This window comes from Rutidosis leptorrhynchoides, chromosome 2, assembly GCF_046630445.1.
Source record: "Rutidosis leptorrhynchoides isolate AG116_Rl617_1_P2 chromosome 2, CSIRO_AGI_Rlap_v1, whole genome shotgun sequence".
NCBI classification, from domain to species: domain Eukaryota; kingdom Viridiplantae; phylum Streptophyta; class Magnoliopsida; order Asterales; family Asteraceae; genus Rutidosis; species Rutidosis leptorrhynchoides.
Genome location: NC_092334.1, coordinates 657882025 through 657904065, shown reverse-complemented (window position 1 = coordinate 657904065; position 22041 = coordinate 657882025).

Here is a 22041-nt window from a genome sequence, read left to right as displayed (position 1 = left end):
GTTTTAATTATACACTTTATATATACATACTCTTTAATTTATATACTTATAATATAATGTTTATACATGAATAAAAATTGATGAACTTGGATATGTATAAAGATAAAACTTTGAACATAGGTTGATATGGATATAAATTTAATAAAAGTTATGAACTTTAATAATACTTATATGAATATGAATATGAATATGAATATGAATATAAATATTATAGTATGATTAGGAATATGATTATAGATAAACATGGTGAATTGATTATAATAGACTTGAAGATTATGAATTATAATATACTTATAGATAACATAAAAAGATTATGAACATGATGATTATAAATATATATGTATGAATATAACTAAACTTAATAATCTATTAATATGGTGATTAACCATAATATGAACTTAAAGAGATTAACGAGGTTATGAATAATAATATGGATAATATAAAGATGATAAGTGTGAATATTAACTATGATAGCTAAGAACATGAATAAACTAGATGGATTAAAAGTTGGTGAACGACATGAACTTTAAAGATAAATACTTGAAACATAATATTGAATGGTAATTTGGATATGAATAAAAGTATTATGATTTTGATGTTATGATAAGGATGGTGTATTATAACTTGAAAATATTTGATTTGTAAAACCCTAATATGGATGTGATATTGTGTATATATGAAACATATAGATATATATGGAAGGTTATGCTTATGCGTATATGTAGATATACATGTATACATGAGTGCACGCATGTATAGATGTAGATACATATATACGTACTACATAATTAGAAGTATATGTGTATATGTGTAAATATATAGATATGGAAAGAAATAATATAAAGAAATTATAATGTGACTTAAATATTATTAAAGGGTAATATATATCGAAAACGGAAATAAACAAGTGATGTATTCCTATACTCACTAGAACATACGTGGAATTAAAAATCACAAACAAATAACGTATGACTTTCACGAGACTCACCGCTACTTACGGTCATGGATGGTGTCTAGGTTGCCAGTTTGGGATAAGGTTGTGGATCTCGAATGTCACGACTTAAAGTCGGATCAAGAGTCCTGGCCCCCGGTTACATCTGGCTGTCCATTGACTTACTTGATAGCAACGAGGATCGTTAGAGTTATGCAACATCTAAACTGTAAGAATGATTAACATTGTAAACTCTAGTAAGGACACCGGTAATATATATGAACATATATATCAAACACATAACTATAATGATGATGATGATGACCATGATGATCCAATTAACTTAAACCTAATGATGATAGGTTGACAACTTTGGACTACCGCTGCTATTTACTATCATACTGTTTACTGCGCTCATAAGGTGAGTAATAGCCCCAACTTTTGCAACTGTTTTATAAATTGTTTTCGGGGTGAGAATACATGTCTTTTTTTCTGTTTTACAAGTAGACACAAGTGCTAAACTTACATTCTATGTTGAGTTATAACCGAAAATCCCTTAGCTTTGGTAACTAGTAACTACCAGTTTAGGAACTGGTGGGCGCGAATAGGTGTATATGGATCCATAGGGCTTGACATCCCCGTCCGTCCGGGTTAGAAACTAACTTAAACTTAACGGGCGTATACTATTTGAGGTGGTACATTTTGGTTAGGTGTACATAACAACAGGGGTACTAAACGAACGTTAAGGCTTAGTTACCGGGTGCTCAAACTTATAGAATATTTTCTTTTTATATTTTTAAGATGCCGGCAAAGCATGCAAACGAAATCTTGTGGTCTATACTCTATACTACTTAAACCTATGATTCACTCAACCTTTGTGCTGACGTTTTTACATGTTTATTCTCAGGTAATTAGGGAATGCTTCCGCTCTAGCTAGTAAGGCAGTAGAGGTCATGCATTGGAAATGAAGATTTGTTTAAACTTTGATAGTGACATTATGTCTTTACATTTTAAATACATTTGGTTTTGATTAGTACTTTGTTGGTTTTCTTTAAGTATTGTAAAACGTTTGGTTTTTGTATAAAATGCCACTATTGTTTTTAAAACGTTGCATATAGCTTGCATCGATCAGACTTTGACCTCTGGTAATACAGCAAGTCAATGCCACATTTTGATGGGGTATTACACTTAGAAACAATCGAGACTCGATCTAGAGACGGAAAACACTAGACCTAGACTCAATCGAATAACGGGTCGTTCACGGGACCGAATTAGTCAAACCTAGACTTAAATGTAGATTAGAACGATGCCTAGAAGGTGTTATTCAGTGGGTTGGAGGTCAGGAAACGATAACAAACGAAAGTAATCGATTAGGGTTATGTGGGAGTGGGTGAACTATCAATGAAACACGAGACTCGTATTTATATTGTCTGCAGACTGTCGGTCGATTGACTTTGTCAGTCTGTCGAATTTCTTGTTTAGTCGATCAAAAATCAACTTACACCGATCTTGCATTGTCGACTGTCTTTCCAAGTTAACTATTGATTAACACAATCACACACAATATCAATCATTAAATAGTCACGATTCCCAATACAAAGTTCAACCCAATATGACTGAGTTACAAAATAAAGTAATACCGAAGTAGGGATTATAAATATGTACTAATAATAGTAGACGTACTAGTTTCAAATAGAAATTAGATGAAACGTATAATTATCATAAATTAATACCTTTACACAAGAAAAAGTTGCAATTATAAATTTATTATTTAGTTAGCAAGTACGGAGTAATATTTTAGTGGACAAAAAACATATATAGAAATTAAAGTAAACGACGAGGTCCCAACGCACGGTGGGTGTTGTTGAATGGAGTACGAAATGTTGCACTTCCATCTGTATTGTCCTCTTGGCAATTACCCACTTTTATTCTCCAAACTAATCATATTCTTTTAATATACTTATATTTGTTATATGTAATATGTATGTATGTATATGTTTTCTTATTTCCGAGAAAACCAATAACATTAAACGAATTCAATAATCAACAAATATAATCGATGCAATATACATTCAAACATAAGCAAACAAGTGACAAAATAACGTAACCTATAGCAAACGGACCCAAAAACAGGATGAAGACATACTTTGCTTGAAAACAACTATGTCTAAACATTCTAACAGAGATAATCTAAATACCAATTACGTTAAATACATGAAAATAAAAACCAGCTTATGTGTGTTTGTTGGTATCTATATCATAATAACAAATTAACAATAAGTAATGTAACTATAATCTTTTAGGTAGTATTTATATGTAAAAATAACATAAATAAGCAAAGTGCCAAAGTTGTTTGGATTAACATCTTAATGTACGATCTTAATTAACGAAAATGGTTACGATGTTGTATATGATTTAAAAAGCGTATAATATGCTTGGCATTCAGATCTTTACCATAGAATTATTACTAAATTACCCAATAACACAACACATCTTTGTTTTATGAATGTACAATTTTAATTTTAATTTATTGATAGAACACTACGATTTATTACATCCTTTAAAAAAAATCGAGATTCAGATTAGAAAATCAGAGGCTGCCACATGGTGATATTGTACAGATAAAACACCATAATTCAGATAACCTTAATTAAGACCAAATGATCCTAATTTTTACGAATCATATGATCACAAATCCTTGCAATTGTTATGAACATGCGTGTGTGTATTTATATTTTATATTAAAGAAATAAAAAAATCAATGTATACAGAAGACAAACACACGTAAATACTTTTGGAAGTATTGAAACACCAGATCGTATTAAATTTGTTTGCCAATAATTACGGAGTATTAATCAATCAAACTGTGGATTAATATTTGAAATGGTTACGTGTCCCCATCAGAAAAGGATTGTTTAAGATATTAAACGTAGTTAATGTGTAATTTATGTATTTTAACATGATTATTAAAATGAAAAAGATTCACCAACCTGGGAGATGACTACGTGAAATGTACTTGATAAGCACACATACAAGTATCGAACCCACAACTCACCTGATTGGTCAATGATGTTGATGAAAGCTTCCATTAATATATTTTTGTTAACTTTTTAAATAAGCACACATTATTCTCTATGAGACATTACATGTGTGCAAAATTTTCAGCCAATCCAAATTCGTGTCCTTTTTAATAGATTCTAAAGTTTATGATTATATATTGAACATTGATGTTTTATTTCTGCGAACTCTGTCAAAAGTGGCTTATAACTAATGTATTTTATTTTTCTATTGCTTATAAAACATACCCCGTATTATCTTTATTTTGTGTGTATGCCAATTGTGTAATAGTGATCCCCTTTAAACTAATTTAGACTTCGATGCATAATTGAAACATTTACATCTTAAAATGAATCATTTGGAACAGAGAACAAAACATTTTTTTTTTTTTTTACTTATTAGGTCTAAATATATATAGTCCATGTTACAATATTCATCATATATATATCTCTATATCTATGTGCATGCATGCATACATACATAGTGGTTAATCGTTATCATTATAAATTTGAATACTACTGTATCAATTATCTAAACCTGAATCATGATGGAGATTAAAGACTATAATCATAATTATTCGCATGAGAACATGGGGTGCTTAGATGCTAATGATTAATTAAACATATCTAAATGAAATCTAGTGCCCTCGTTTATAAAGTGTATGAGCATATAATATATAGGACGTGTCGTCATTAGAAAGTGATAGCTAAAATTGTGTCTTTACACACCATCTATTGGCTACTAGTCCAACTACTTTTTTATTTTATTATCTCTATAACTATTTGAGAAAGTTATTACTGGCATCGGGAGTTACTATTCTCATTGTCCTCACATGTCTTTTTATATTTATTTTCCTTATTTTTCATTTTTCCTTTTAATGCATCAACCAATCAAAATTATTATTACAAACATTAATAATAGCTTGTTTTTTTCTAAATAACAAAACTTCTAAAGGCAATTCAACAAATCAAAGAAAGCCCAACAAAAATATATACATAACCAAATAAAGAAAATGAACTAAAAACTTGAAACAGAAACAACGAAGCACAACACGGCCAAAGTACAAAATCTAAAACGACAACGTAAAGACAATAGTCAAAAAACAAACGGACATACTATAAAAAGAAATAAACTAAACTAGACCAACTATAAATGCATCAAAAACCCGACTATCTAAGAAAACAAGCAAGCACACTAGTTTACCAGTACCACTATTACTGTATATCGTCCTCATCATCACCTTTCATACCTTTCATGAAAGAGTAAAACTGATCCAACTTATAACAACCCTCACTTTTCGACTTCTAAATTTACTGTATTAAGGGTTGTTATATACAATTAAATATTGACCGAATAGTAATTTTTAGTCAACAACGTACGCTTAAATAAATAATATATTATTAATTTATATAATTTGACATAATTTAACTAAGTATATAAACTTTGTATCACTTTTATTGTTTAGTTAATGTATTATATATTTAACTATATAATAAATCCAATTATATATAAATGTAATAATATTTACAAACTTACTAAAACTATAGTTTAATAATTAAAATCATAATTATTATTAAAAATACAAAATACCGAATTATTTATTATTTTTATGCAAAATTCGTATTTATTAATTAGATAAAAATAAAAAAAATATTGATAAATATTCTTGGAAAAGTACTAAATCAATTTGTCTATTTAAAAAAATATATATATATAAAAAAATCCTTAAAATAAACGAATTTAAAAAAATTAATAAATAAATAAATTACTTTTTAATTAAAAATTATAATGGAAAACTACTTTTATTATTTTATTTTGTGCATTATCTCATGACCTAACATTTAATACTTTTGAATTTTAAAATCCCATTAAAAATTAAAATATTTCTTTTCTTTTAATTATTTTATTCTTTTTACCAAATTTTTCAAGTATAAATACCCCTCATTTCTCATTCAAACTCACACCAAAATTTCTCACATTCTCTCTGTGAAGAATTACTACTAGTAAGTATTCTTTTTTTACTTTTTACTTTTTACTTTTTTCTATTTACTTCGGTTTATTATTTTTTACCGAAACATGTAAATAATGTTATAAATTATATGCAATTAAAATTAAAATAAATAACATGTTATAATTAATAATATATGTTACTAAAAGTTATAAAAGTATTTTTATGAATTAATATATAGGAATTATAATTAAAATTGAATTAATGAATATATATGTATATACGCACCTAACGTGAAGGTTATAATTAAAGATAGCGTACAAAGACTACAAACATCACCGCTACTTGTGGCCTAGGGTGGTCCTTGTTACCATTATGGGACGCTTGTGGATCTCGAATGCCAAGACTTAGATTCTGGTCAAGAGATCCTGGGCCGCTCGGTAACAATAGATCATTCGAGTGACTTGCATGTTAGCAACAAAGTTTGGGCGAGATTGTACAACATCTTTGTTAAGAATTATAACCCGAACATTCTTAAACTAGAAGCTTACTATAAGTGAAAGCTTTCCATAAATAGTAGGTTTCCAAAAATAGAAACTTTTGAGAAATAGAAACTTTTCTCGAAAACCGCCACTGTCAATATAGTTGCTATATTAATAAACATACTTATGTCAAGTTAGACATTAACTAATCAAATGTTATACCTTTAGGTTGATATCCAGATCACTTACTTGCTTTACTTTCCTTCTTGCGTGGAATACTTCAACTGCTATTTAAGGTGAATTTCATAGTCCCGTTTTTACATTTTTATGTTTTTACATTGGGGTGAGACACATGCTTTATTTTAAATGCTTTGACATGCTAGACACAAGTACAAACTTATTATGCGACCAACATGAGTATTTTATTATGTTCATTTGAAACATACAAATCCCTGCTTTGTAATATCATTAATTGCTAGATGAATTAAAGTGGCAAACGGAATTATTATAGATAGCGCTATTGGGAGTAACGTCCCGCACTGTTGACCTCAGGTCAATTGGTGGTATAATAATGATCTCGACAATTACATATGTATTGTTATGGGGTAAAATCGTTTAGATTTGATATTATACACTCATGGCATACTTTTGTATACATGATATATCGACTTTATTTAAATCTTGTGGTCTAACAAACTTACTCAAAATTAAACCTATGTTATTCACTCAACCTCGTGTTGACTTTTTAAGCATGTTTGTCTAAGGTAATTAGAAGCTGTTGATGTGCTGCTTTGATGATGATTGCTTGCTATGCTTGAAGTCTTCATACATTACTTACCAATTCATTTAAAGACATTTAATGCTCTAAATACAATGTAATTTATTTAACTTCCGCTGCAAAACTCAATAAAAAGTCTCATATAGAGTCGTTCTCGTTTATACAACTATGATTTGATATAATTAGTTACAAATACCCCAGGCCCTATTTGGGGGTGTGACAGATTGGTATCAGAGCAGGTTGTTATAGAGAACCACGATTGCATTTTATGTGTGCCTTATGTGTTAGCTAGGGTGCCTTAGCAATCTTTAGGACTATAGCCTTTCCTGCTTTAGTTTTAATTGTCTATTCATTATTATCTTGCTATCTGTTATCCATACTTTTACTTCTTGCCCTACGTCTTCCTTAGAACGCTAACCTTATTGTGTTTCGAAGAAACACGGTTCACGGCGAATCAAGCAACGCAATTCCAAACGTCACCTTGACATCTCCCCAATTCCAACAACTGCTGGCTGCGGCACAAAGCAATGGCAACAACAGCGCACCGCAAAATCTTCCGACTATTTATTCATATCAGAATTTGATGAACTACCAGCTCCCTACATACAAGGGTATTGAAAGACCTGAGTTTGTTAACATGGAAATGGTAGATGCTGATCTCATAAACTACACCAACCGATTCCAAGAATTTGCTTTCATGAATCCTCACATGACTACTCCCGAGTATCTCGGAATCCAACACTACATCAATGGGTTACCTGATGGCCTTCGAAGGGGCGTCGCCGTATTAAACCCAAGGACCATACAAGAAGCCATTTGTATGGCAAACCAGCTAATTAACAAACCTGAGAGGAAAGGAGATTCTAAAAGAAAGTGGGAAGAGATAGAGCAAAAAGACTCTAAGGGTGAACCCTACAAACGCTATAAAGGAACCATTCCTTGTTGCCAAAGGTGTGAGAAACATCACTTTGGGAGATGTAACATTGTGTGCTCCAAATGTATGAAGGTGGGTCATATAGCCAAAAATTGTAGAGTTACGATTCCCTCAACTCAAACTTCTGCAACCAAAGCTAATGCAACCATTCCTACTTGCAATATATGTGGAGGAGTAGGCCACCACAAGCATTAATAACCGAATGGGAAAAAGGATCAAGCATCTATTCCAAGATTGACCTGAGATCTGGATATCATCAACTTAAAGTTAAGGAATCCGATGTTTCCAAGACTGCCTTCCGAACTCGTTACGGACATTACGAATTTTTGGTAATGCCCTTTGGGTTAACTAACGCTCCTGCTGTACTCATGGATCTCATGAACCGTGTATGCAAGCCTTATCTCGATAAGTTTGTGATTGTTTTCATCGACGATATTCTCATCTACTCTAAGAGTGAGAAAGAACACGAACAACACCTCCGACAAATTCTGGAGTTATTAAAGAAGGAACAGTTGTATGCTAAGTTCTCCAAGTGTGAGTTTTAGTTGAAGACTGTTCAGTTTTTGGGGCATGTAGTTGACAGTAATGGAATACATGTCGACCCCGCGAAGATCTAGACTATTCAGAACTGGGAAACACCTAAGAACGCGAAACACATTCGTGAGTTCCTAGGACTTGCCAGTTACTCTCGAAGATTTATCAAAGATTTCTCCATTCTTGCCAAACCACTCACCAAGTTGACTCATAAGGATAAGAAGTTTGAGTGGTCTATTGAACAGGAATCTGCGTTTCAGACCCTGAAAGAAAATTTGACTACCGCTCCAATCTTATCACTACCCGACGGAACTGAAGACTTCGTAATCTATTGTGATGCTTCAAACCAAGGTTTTGGGTGTGTGTTAATGCAACGCCAAAAAGTCATTGCATATGCATCCAGACAATAAAAGAAGCATGAGAAGAACTATACTACCCACGACTTGGAACTAGGAGCTGTAGTATTCGCATTAAAGATATGGCGACACTATCTTTATGGAATAAAATTCACCATATTCACCGATCATAAGAGTCTCCAGCACATCTTTGATCAAAAGCAACTGAACATGAGCCAAAGACGTTGGGTCGAATTACTAAATGACTACAACTGTGAACTCAAGTACCATCCTGGTAAGGTAAATGTTGTTGCTGATACACTCAGTCGAAAGGATCGAGTCAAGCCTATCCGAGTGCGAGCTTTGAATATGATCATTCAAACAAATCTGACAGCTAAAATTCGGGAAGCACAACTAGAAGCTATAAAGCAAGAAAATATTAAACATGAAGGACCTTCAGGATTTGAAAACCAATTACAAATCAAGGAGAACGGAATACGGTACTACAACAACCGTATCTGGGTTCCTCAATTCGGAAATCTGCGAAAGCTAGTCTTGGATGAAGCACATAAGACTAGATATTCTATTCACCCAGGCTCCAGTAAGATGTATCACGATGTGAAAGAATTTTATTGGTGGCCTAATCTGAAATCTGATATTGCTGAATATGTGAGCAAGTGTCTTACTTTTTTAAAAGTTAAGGTCGAGCATCAAAAGCCGTCTGGTTTACTGCAACAACCGGATATTCTGCAGTGGAAGTGGGAATGTATCGCTATGGACTTTATTACTAAATTGCCCAAGACTTCTAGTGGCAATGATACTATATGGGTCATAGTAGATCGTCTTACTAAATCTGCTCATTTCTTACCGATCAAGGAGACCGACAAGATGGAGAGATTGTCACAACTGTATATCAAAGAAATTGTCTCTCGTCATGGTGTTCCTATATCAATCATATCCGATCGCGACAGTAGATTCACTTCCAGATTCTGGAAATCCTTACAAACTGCTCTTGGAACTCAACTCGACATGAGTACTGCTTATCATCCGCAAACTGATGGTCAAAGTGAACGAACCATTCAAACGTTGGAAGATATGCTTCGCGCTTGTGTTATCGACTTCGGCAAAGGCTGGGATAGACATTTGCCTTTGGTTGAATCCTCTTACAATAATAGTTACCACTCAAGTATTAAGGCTGCACCTTTTGAGGCCTTATACGGACGAAAATGTAGATCCCCACTGTGCTGGGATGAATTAGAGGACAGACAGTTAACCGATCCTGAAATCATACACGAGACAACCGAAAAGGTAGTTCAGATTAAGAAACGAATAGAAACTGCCCGCAGCCGACAGAAAAGCTATGCTAATAAAGGTCGGAAAGATTTGAAATTTCAAGTTGGTGACAAAGTCATGTTGAAAGTATCCCCTTGGAAAGGCATCGTTCGTTTTGGTAAACGAAGCAAACTAAGTCCGCGTTTTGTTGGACCCTTCAAGATTACTGAAAGAATCGGACCCATGGCTTATCGATTAGAATTACCTGCTGAACTTAGCAGCGTACACGACATATTTCATGTCTCGAATCTTAAAAAGTGTCTCGCTGATGACACTCTCGTTATTCCTTTGGATGACATTCGCATTGACGATAAAATGCACTTCATAGAGGAACCCGTAGAAGTCATGGACTGATCTGCTAAACGCTTGAAACAAAGCACCATACCTATTGTTAAGATCCATTGGAATTCACGACGTGGCCCCGAGTATACATGGGAACGTGAAGACCAAATGAAACAGAAATATCCCCATCTCTTCTCAACCGCTGATGCATCCGATAAGTCTACCTAAAACTTCGGGACGAATTTTTTATTAATGGGGAGGTACTATAACAACCCTCACTTTTCGACTTCTAAATTTACTAAATTAACCCTAGGGTTATCTGCCTGACTATATGTATTAAGGGTTGTTAAATACAATTAAATATTGACCGAATAGTAATTTTTAGTCAACAACGTACGCTTAAATAAATAATATATTATTAATTTATATAATTTGACATAATTTAACTAAGTATATAAACTTTGTATCACTTTTATTATTTAGTTAATGTATTATATATTTAACTCTATAATAAATCCAATTATATATAAATGTAATAATATTTACAAACTTACTAAAGCTATAGTTTAAAAATTAAAATCATAATTATTATTAAAAATACAAAATACCGAATTATTTATTATTTTTATGCAAAATTCGTATTTATTAATTAAATAAAAATAAATAAAAATATTGACAAATATTCTTGAAAAAGTACTAAATCAATTTGTCTATTTAATATATATATATATATATATATATATATATATATATATATATATATATATATATATATATATATATATATATATATATATATATATATATATATATATATATATATATATATATATATATATATAAATCTTAAAAGAAACGAATTTAAAAAAAATTAATAAATAAATAAATTACTTTTTAATTAAAAATTATAATGGAAAACTACTTTTATTATTTTATTTTGTGCATTATCTCATGACCTAACATTTAATACTTTTGAATTTTAAAATCCCATTAAAAATTAAAATATTTCTTTTCTTTTAATTATTTTATTCTTTTTACCTAATTTTTTCAAGTATAAATACCCCTCATTTCTCATTCAAACTCACATCAAAATTTTTCTCATTCTCTCTTTGAAGAATTACTACTAGTAAGTATTCTTTTCTTATTTTTTACTTTTTACTTTTTACTTTTTACTTTTTACTATTTACTTTGGTTTATTATTTTTTTTTTACCGAAACATGTAAATAATGTTATAAATTATATGCAATTAAAATTAAAATAAATAACATGTTATAATTAGTAATATATGTTACTAAAAATTATAAAAGTATTTTTATGAATTAATATATAGGAATTATAATTAAAATCGAATTAATGAATATATATGTATATACGCACCTAACGTGAAGGTTATAATTAAAGATAGCGTACAAAGACTACAAACATCACCGCTACTTGTGGCCTAGGGTGATCCTTGTTACCATTATGGGACGCTTGTGGATCTCGAATACCAAGACTTAGATTCTGGTCAAGAGATCCTGGGCCGCTCGGTAACAATTGATCATTCGAGTGACTTGCATGTTAGCAACGAAGTTTGGGCGAGATTGTACAACATCTTTGTTAAGAATTATAACCCGAACATTTTTAAACTAGAAGCTTACTATAAGTGGAAGCTTTCCATAAATAGTAGGTTACCAAAAATAGAAACTGTTGAGAAATATGAACTTTTCTCGAAAACCGTCACTGTCAATATAGTTGCTATATTAATAAACATACTTTATGTCAAGTTAGACATTAACTAATCAAATGTTATACCTCTAGGTTGATATCCAGATCACTTACTTGCTTTACTTTCCTTCTTGCGTGGAATACTTCAACTGCTATTTAAGGTGAATTTCATAGCCCCTTTTTACATTTTTATGTTTTTACATTGGGGTGAGACACATGCTTTATTTTAAATGCTTTGACATGCTAGACACAAGTATAAACTTATTATGCGACCAACATAAGTATTTTATTATGTTCATTTGAAACATACAAATCCCTGCTTTGTAATATCATTAATTGCTAGATGAATTAAAGTGGCAAACGGAATTATTATAGATAGCGCTATTGTTAGTAACGTCCCGCACTGTTGACCTCAGGTCAATTGGTGGTATAATAATGATCTCGACAATTACATATGTATTGTTACGGGGTAAAATCGTTTAGTTTTGATATTATACGCTCATGGCATACTTTTGATATACATGATATATCGACTTTATTTGAATCTTGTGGTCTAACAAACTTACTCAAAATTAAACCTATGTTATTCACTCAACCTCGTGTTGACTTTTTAAGCATGTTAGTCTTAGGTAATTAGAAGCTGTTGATGTGCTGCTTTGATGATGATTGCTTGCTATGCTTGGAGTCTTCATGCATTACTTACCAATTCATTTAAAGACATTTAATGCTCTAAATACAATGTAATTTATTTAACTTTCGCTGTAAAACTCAATAAAACGTCTCATATAGAGTCGTTCTCGTTTATACAACTATGATTTGATATAATTAGTCACAAATACCCCAGGCCCTATTTGGGAGTGTGACACAATTCCACACCGAAAATAAATATTTTTTCTCATCTTTTCCTTTTAGGTTATCATTAGCACGATCAAACGTGATATCTATCGTATGGACCCCGTCTTCCTCATCCTCATCCCACAAACTTCTACTAATAACAGCTCCACCAACCGGAGTAGGCGTAAGCCACTTCGGTTTATCTTTTAAAAATTCCCAAGCATCTTTAAACGCTCACGTTTTCCCCTCATTCATACAATATGATTTTACCGCATCGTCGTAAAATTGTTGTTCATTTTTTCCACTAGGCCTTGAATTACATTTTTCTTCCTCACAATAACCTTGAAAAGCTTTACATCTCTTGTCCACATAAAACCATTTTCCTGATACGCATATTCATTTTGAAACCATTTGTTGTTGTTATCGTTGAATTTGCTTGCTACGGTACCCCACAAAGAATGATATTTCTGAGAGTTTCCAATAATCGGATTCTCGGACGAATCAATCCAACATTTTGCTGACCAAACCTCTTTAGCCGTTGTCCAAGATTTTTTGTTGCACGGTTCACGTGACTTTTCTTTGCCTTTTTGTTAGTGACTTCGTCTTCTCCTCGTGCCACCGGCTTATTGGGTTTCTTCTTGAGTTTCATTTTTAGTTTGTTGTTGGGGTTGACGTTGGGTTTCTTGTTGGCTAATGTTGAACGTGTTTTGAGTTTGTTGAAAAGGTCGTTGTGGGGTTAACTAGAGTTCTCTTGAATTTCTTGTAGTTTTTGAAGTTGTTGTAGATGATAGATTTGTTGTTGAATTTCTTGTTGGCTCATATTGAACGAGCTAGTCGCACAACCGGCAAAACCAAGTGAAGGTCGAGATTTGTTTGAAGATGACGAATCGGGAGTTGTCGGTTTACCGGTGCTGGTTAAAATATTATTATATAACGATCATTCGTTTGGGTTCGGGTTTGCCATTGTTGATAGTTGTTAGAAAATATTGAAGTAAAAAAGTGGGAGAAAATTGAGATGAGATTGTGTAAATAATGAATTGAGTGGATTGTATTTTTATAGGTTAAATTGTATATATTTATTATTGTTTAAATTATTGTAGTTAATTAAAATTATATGTGTCGCTATTTTGAAAATCAAATGTTGTTGTTTGAGTCAAACAGATACCATCTTCACCAATCATATACTCCCACGTCGCTCATCAGTTGAAACACCCCATGCATTTTTTCTGTGCCACAATCCAGGACTCCGGAGAAAAAGACCCACCAGCACATTTCGTTAATGGCGTGTTGGTGGCGTGCTCGGTGAAATGAGGTGGTAACATGCCGCGTTAAAGATGGTCTTAGTGTGGACACATGAACAAAAACGACAATTACTCCATTTAAAATGATACTCATTCAACTCTCTTTTAGTATATAGCGATTGAATAGATTACCCGATCCGCACGTTGCTTCAAGAAATCATGTGTAATTGAACATTGTTTTAATAGTTTATAATTACAATTATAATTATAATACGTATAAGCAACTGAATAGATTGATCGGCTTAGTGTGTGTGTGTGTGTGTATATATATATATATATATATATATATATATATATATATATATATATATATAGTGATAGGATCAATGAGGATGTAACCAATTAGGGAGAAGGGGGAAGCAAAATGACGATGGCCCTTGAATTAATTTAAAACAAGTAACTAGACTGAAACCGCTAAAGCACCGTATAACATAAATTACTTTAAGACGAAATTTTACCGATGGTCCTTGAACTTTCTACTTAACATCGCCGGTAACCTTAAACTTTTTACAAAATTAGTTTAAGGTCACCTACACTGTTTAGTACAAAGTTCAAGTAACATCGAAATTTTTTTTGTCTTAATTTAACTTTAATTTTGTGGCTTCAAATTAACGATATCAAGGTCAAATCTCGTGATAAAATGACGATGATTCACTTTGCAAAAAGAATATCAAGGGTAATAAGTAAAAATATTTGCACTTTAGCACATGAGTCATCCATTACTCCAAGCTTTTTATTAATAGTAATATTATCACATCGCCATGTTACTCCTCTTTGTTACCTCCATTTTATAAGGTTACAGTGTAGCTTATCCCCCGACAACAAATGGTTTTGCTTAAGCAACACAATAACCTTTACGTACTACTTTTATTGCAACTATAATCTATAAGATTTCATTTTTTTTTTTTACTTAATGATAGTTTCTCTAGATTTCTTACAATAGAGACTAGATTGTAAACATTACGTGTGTGACGAATATAAGTGGATAATAATTAAGGGCTACGCTTATATGAAGTACTTAAACGATAGGGTTTACTTGTATTTAGACTATTTGTAATGGTGAAGATGTGATGGGGCGTGATGAAGTGTTTTTGTGAGGTATAGTGCTGATTTAGGAACTTTGATAGCGTGATGGCGTGATGACATTTGTAATGATAGACATGATAGTAGTGTAATAGGATAATAGGTCCCAACTTTTTTTTATTTTTAAATAAGTTATGTATTATTTATTTTTATTTATCACTCTAATTAATAATTAATTAATTTATATAAAATATCAGTATAATCTAAATACACGAATATTTATAAAATCATATACCTACAAAATTTAAAACTTTATAGACTAAATTATAAATAAAATAATCTTTTTATATAAACTAATACATAGTCTAGGGACTAAGCTTGTATATATTCCAATTATTTCATCTTCATCAATTGTATACTCCTTATTACAGTCGGCGGAATCGTCCTTCATCAATTTTCATCCTAAGTTTGTATGTATAATTATGAAAGTTCATCATAAAAGAAAATGAAAGCATAGATCTAGAGAAATGGCAACATCTGATTGGCCCAAGCATCCTTCACGCTCTTCTTCTTCCTCGTGAAGCTCTCATCGCGCCATCCATTTTTTCGGTCCATCACGACCCACAGTGGCACCTCGTAAAGTTCGTTTGTATGCTATTTCGGCAGATACTTTGTGAGGAAGTTTTTAAATAACATCACTTTCATTTCTCATCCAATTAAAGAAAAAATCTTTTACTTAGCTGAAATATAGAGGACATTTTTATTTATGTGGGAACTTATAATTTTCAAGGCCTTTGTAATTTGATAAAATCTTTTACTTGGCTGAAATATAGAGGACATTTTTATTTATGTGGAAACTTATAATTTTCAAGGCCTTTGTAATTTGATATTTGATTTCTTAATCTAATTTGCTCTAGAAAAAACTTTGATGAATTGTCAAATTTGCTCTATAAAATAATTAATAACTTGCTAGAATAGAAGTTTAGTAAACAAAATATGAACAAAGAATGTACAAACTTGAAGTGTATTGTAAATGGTTTTTCTTATTTTCAAATGTTACATACTACCTCTTTAAATACAAGAGAAATATTAAATGCATAATAAATGCAAACCAACTATACCTAAGAAACATTAAATGCTAGATATAAAAGAGATATTCTATAATCTCTATATTAAATGCAAGATATCTTAGAGATATGCAAAATCTCTATATTAAATGCAAGATATCTTAGAGATATGCAAAAATCTCTACAAGATATATCTTGTGACAATAGAATCCATTTAATTAGATTGCACTAATATTTTAACACTCCCCATTAGTGCAAACTCTCGATCAATAATCCCCCAACGTTTCTCGAAATTCCATGAACTTGGTTTTCATTAGAGCTTTAGTAAAGATGTCGGATACTTGAGCATTTGTCCTTACGTTTGCTAGCTCGATTTCCCGCTAAGAACCTTTTCACGAATAAAATGATATCTCATTTCTATATGCTTAGTACGGGCATGAAACACGGGATTCGAAGCAAGCTTGATTGCACTTTCGTTGTCACATTTCAATTTGACAACATAATCTACTTTTTCAAGTATGTCACCAATCAATCTTCTTAACCAAATACATTCTTGAGCCGCCATTGTTGCAGCTATGTATTCTGCTTCCGTGCTAGACAAAGCAACAACATCTTGCTTCTTGCTACACCATGAAATAACCGCGGAACCCATGTTAAAACAGTAATCCGAAGTTGAATGGCGATCATTTGCGTCTCCCATCCAATCTGCATCCACGAAACCATTTAATAAAACATCATCACACTTCTTGTACCACAAACCGTGACCCATTGATCCTTTCACATAACGAAGGATCCTTTTTGCTGCATCAAGATGAACATTAGTTGAACATTGCATAAATTGAGAAACAATGCCAACCGAGTAAGAAATTTCCGGCCTTGTGATGGTTAGATAGATCAAACTCCCAACCATTTGTCGGAACAACTTCACATCCTTGAGCTCTTTTCCTTGATCTTTCTTCATTTTGAGGTTTGGTTCCATTGGAGTAGTCATAGGCTTTGACTCCCCCATGTTGAAACGTTCCAAGAGACTTCTTGCATAACCCCTTTGAGAGAAAAAGTACCCGTTTTCTAATTTATCGACTTCCAAGCCAAGAAAACATCCAATCTCCCCCAGATTCTTCATTTCAAAACGAACCGAAAGATCATCACTTAAATGAGAGATTTCTGACTCGTTTCCTCCGGTGATAATCATGTCATCAACATATAATAATACCAAAACATGGAAACCTGGTTCTTTCTTTACAAACAAACTAGAATCCGCCTCAGAAATCTTAAAACCACAAAAGACAAGGTATTGTGCAACCTTACCGTACCAAGGTCTCGGAGCTTGTTTCAAGCCATAACGAGCTTTCTTCAACCGGCACACATATTCGGGAAATTGATTTGAAATGAACCCAATAGGTTGTTCCATGAACACCTCACGATCAAGCTCTCCATATAGAAAAGCATTCTTCACATCAAGTTGCCACAATTTCCACCCTTTGTAAGCCGCTAATGAGATTATTGTTCTCACCGTTACCATTTTAGCCACGGGGCTAAAAGTTTCCTCATAATCAAGCCCATAACTTTGACAAAAGCCACGAGCCACCAACCGAGCCTTGAACCTATTAATGGTTCCATCCAAGTTCTTCTTCAAACGGTAGACCCATTTGAAGTAACTGGTTTACATGCTTCCGGTTTCTTGACAAGCTCCCAAGTTTCATTCTTTTCCAATGCATCAATCTCCTCTTGCATTGCTTTTCTCCAATCCGGAGAATCTTTAGCTTCTTCATAACATGTTGGTTCTTTAGTTAAGCCACCTGAAAAGAAACAAGTTGTGACTGTGTTCACCTCATAGTCACTTAGATGTTTTGGTTGTCTTTTTTCTCCTGTTGACCTTCTAACTTGAGTTGGTACTTCTTCAATAGGCGTCTCTTCTTGATTTTGAGAAACACCATCATTCTCACTTTCTTCTTGAGTGTCGAAGCTAGGAAACATAAATTTGTAATCTCTATTTTCTTCACCATTTTTGCTTGATTCAGAAAATTGAGAAGACACTTCATCAAATACCACATCTCTTGAAGTGGTAAACTTCTTTGTTTCTTGATCCATACACCTCCAACCTTTCCTGTGAGAATCATAACCAACAAAAATACACTTTCGAACTTTTGGGTCAAGTTTGGTTCGGTTAGATTTTGGAACATGAACATAACAAATAGAACCAAACACCCTAAAATAGCTTACATTAGGCTTTTCACCATAAGCTAGCTCAAAAGATGATTTTTATGTACCTGGACAAGATGGTAACCTATTAGACACATGACAAGCACATTGAAGTGCTTCCGCCCATAGCTCCCTAGGCAGCCCCTTGTCATGTAACCAAGATAAGCATATTGAAACAAGGTAAACAATCTTTCTTTCTGAAACCCCATTTTGTTGTGGAGTATCCGGACAAGTCATTTGGCGAGAAATACCATTTGTTTTACAATAAGTAAAGAAATCATTTGGCATGAATTCTCCACCATTATCACTCCTAAGAGCTTTTACCTTTCTCCCAAATTCTGATTCTACCGCTTCTTTGAACTCTATGAACTTTGATAAGGCTTCACTTTTCTCCTTTAGAAATTTCACCCAAGTAAACCGAGAATAGTCATCAATTAACACCATGACATAGCAATGACCGCCATAACTTGGTGTTTTTGTTGGCCCCATCAAGTCCGTATGAATCAAGTCAAGCAAACCTTGTTTTCGATTTGTTGACTTCTTATATGGAAGTCGGTGTGACTTTCCATATTGACATCCTTGGCATATTACTTCCTCACGAACATTCTTTAATTGAGGAATTCCATCAACTAGTTTATGTGAGAATATCTTTTGCAATATTTGATATCCCACATGGCCTAGTCTAGTATGCCAAATAGCTCCGTTGTCGGTTTGACTTGTTTTCTTCACATAAGCCTCACCTGCGGACAACACAAACAAAGAACCTTTCTTTTCTCCCGTAAAAAGAACATCACCCACAATCTTCTTGACATTCTCAAGGACCTTCACATCCGTTGGACCAAAAAGAACAAATTTTCCAGATTCGGTAATTTGAGGTACCGAAACTAGATTCTTGGTCAATTCAGGAACAAGATAAACATCTTCCAAAGTAAAAGTATTATTATTAACATCAATAATAGCATTACCTTCCTTTTTAACCGGATGAGTTGAGTTGTCGGCCGTGATTACAACTCGATTTTGATTGTGATCTCTAACGTCATGAAGAAGAGTTCCATCACCGGTCACATGATGAGAGCAACCCGAATCAATAATCCATTGATTCTTCTTAACAACCGTATCAATGGTAAAACATTGCTCCCATTTGACTTCATCATCATCGTTGCTTGAACAAGCCACGTTTGCTTTTGTGACTTTAGAACGACAATATTTCTTGATGTGACCAACCTTCCCGCACTTGTAACATGTGGGAGGTTTCTTTTCATAGTTACTTTTGTAACTAGTTTGCTCTTCTTCTTTTTCTTTGCTAGAAGAACCTTTCTTGAAGTTCTTCCCTTTTGAAAATAATACCGCATCATTTTCAAATCCTTTAGCCATTTGCTTGGCCAAAGCTTCTTGATTAGAGAGCAAATTCTCTAATTCTTCAACCGAAGGTTGAGTAGACCACCCCTGTATAGAGGTTATGAATGGAACATACTCTTTCTTCAAACCACGAATTAAATATCTTTGCAACCGAGATTCACTAATTTTCTCATTTGTATCAATCTCTGAAATTTCAGAACAAAGAGTTTTCACCCGTAAGAAATATTCAAAAACTGACATACCTTCTTGTCTTGAGATTGCTAACTCATTTTCCAGGAATTGCAACCGTGCGGTATTCTTCTTGGTAAAGAGTTTCTCAAGAGTATCCCAAACCTCCTTTGGCGAGTTAAGATCACGAACGTGTTCTATGAACTCTTTGCTAATTGATGTCCTCAACGCAAAGAGAGCCTTCCCACACTTAATCTTCCATTTTCTTCGTGACTCGCCTTGCTCAAGAGTTTCTACGGGAATTATGGCATCGCTTTCGGCCACAAGTTCCCATAGGTCTTGACCTTGTAGATAAGCTTCCATACACATCTTCCAATACTTGTAGTTGTTGCCTACAAGTCTTTCCATACCATTGAACATACCTCCATTGTTTACATTTGAGACTTCCATTTATGATTAGCAAGAAACTGGTTTACACTTTGAGTAATTGCACACAAAGTTACCCCGTCAAAAATCCCTTTAACGGAATGTTAACTCTGGTCCCTGTGCTTGGCTTGACTTCTACGTAACAGCAATATTCTACAGCGGAAGCAATTAATACCTGAGAATAAAACACACAAAACGGATCAACAACAATGTTGAATGAATCTACAGGTTTTTAGGTAAACAATACAGTATGTTTAAGAAATACATTTCGAAAATGGTTATTAGTGGAAGACAACCAAGGTTCAATGTTAAAAGTTAGACAACTCCGTGTCCCATTTCAAAAGTTTGTTGACACTATCATGTCAAGTTTCAATCATTTGTAGACAATACCATGTCAAGTTTCAAATATTCGTAGACAACACCATGTCAAGTTTTATCTCATTTGTTCGTAAACCATAGTTTTAAATAACGTTGTATAGTATCTGAAAAACAGTTATCAGAAATATAGTTTAGTTTCCTTGACCACAAGATTTTACAAGTACAACTCCAAGCTGCGAAACGTTTGCATAATCTATGAGCACCTGAATACTAGCAATGACCCAAGTATAGAATCCACTATACCTGCCTTTACCTCATAAAAATGTTATACACTTGTACGAATGTATTATGTTCAAAGTAAATGCACCACAGTTTTTATATCGGGTGAGGTTGTCAACCTAACGGATCCGTCCATCTAAATTGTGCCTACACCGATGGTATTTAAAGTATTCAAGCTAGAGGCTTTGTGTACAAACTCAATATGCAGACATAGTACTCGTGTCAATACAAAAAGCATTTGATAATATAAGTATAACAGCGTGTATTCTCATCCCTGAAAACATGTAAAAAGCGGGACTGTAGACTCACCTTTGAATAAAGCTCGGATTGAAAAGTGGACAATTTACTTGTACGGTTTATAGCCGAGTAATGCAACCTAAGTATATGTATTTAGGCTGGTCAATAAGTATGTCTTAAAAAAGTGTGGTTTCATAGTATAAGTTGTCTTATTTCTCGAATCGACGCGTTTCAAAGTAGAAGTCAACATACAGTCAACTAATTCATGCAAGTCAAACAAAGTCAACCGAAGTCAAACCGAAAGTCAAACTTGGTCAAAGTAGTCAACTACAGTCAACATCAGTAGGTTCATGGCAAATGTTGGTCAACATATCAAACCTAAGTCAAACAACACGTTTTAGATCATAATTGGTCAATTTCACAATTTCAGTTTATCGTTGTGCACAAAGTTCATGTACATGTAGCAAACTTAGCATATTATATCATAGTACAAAATTCAAGTAAATA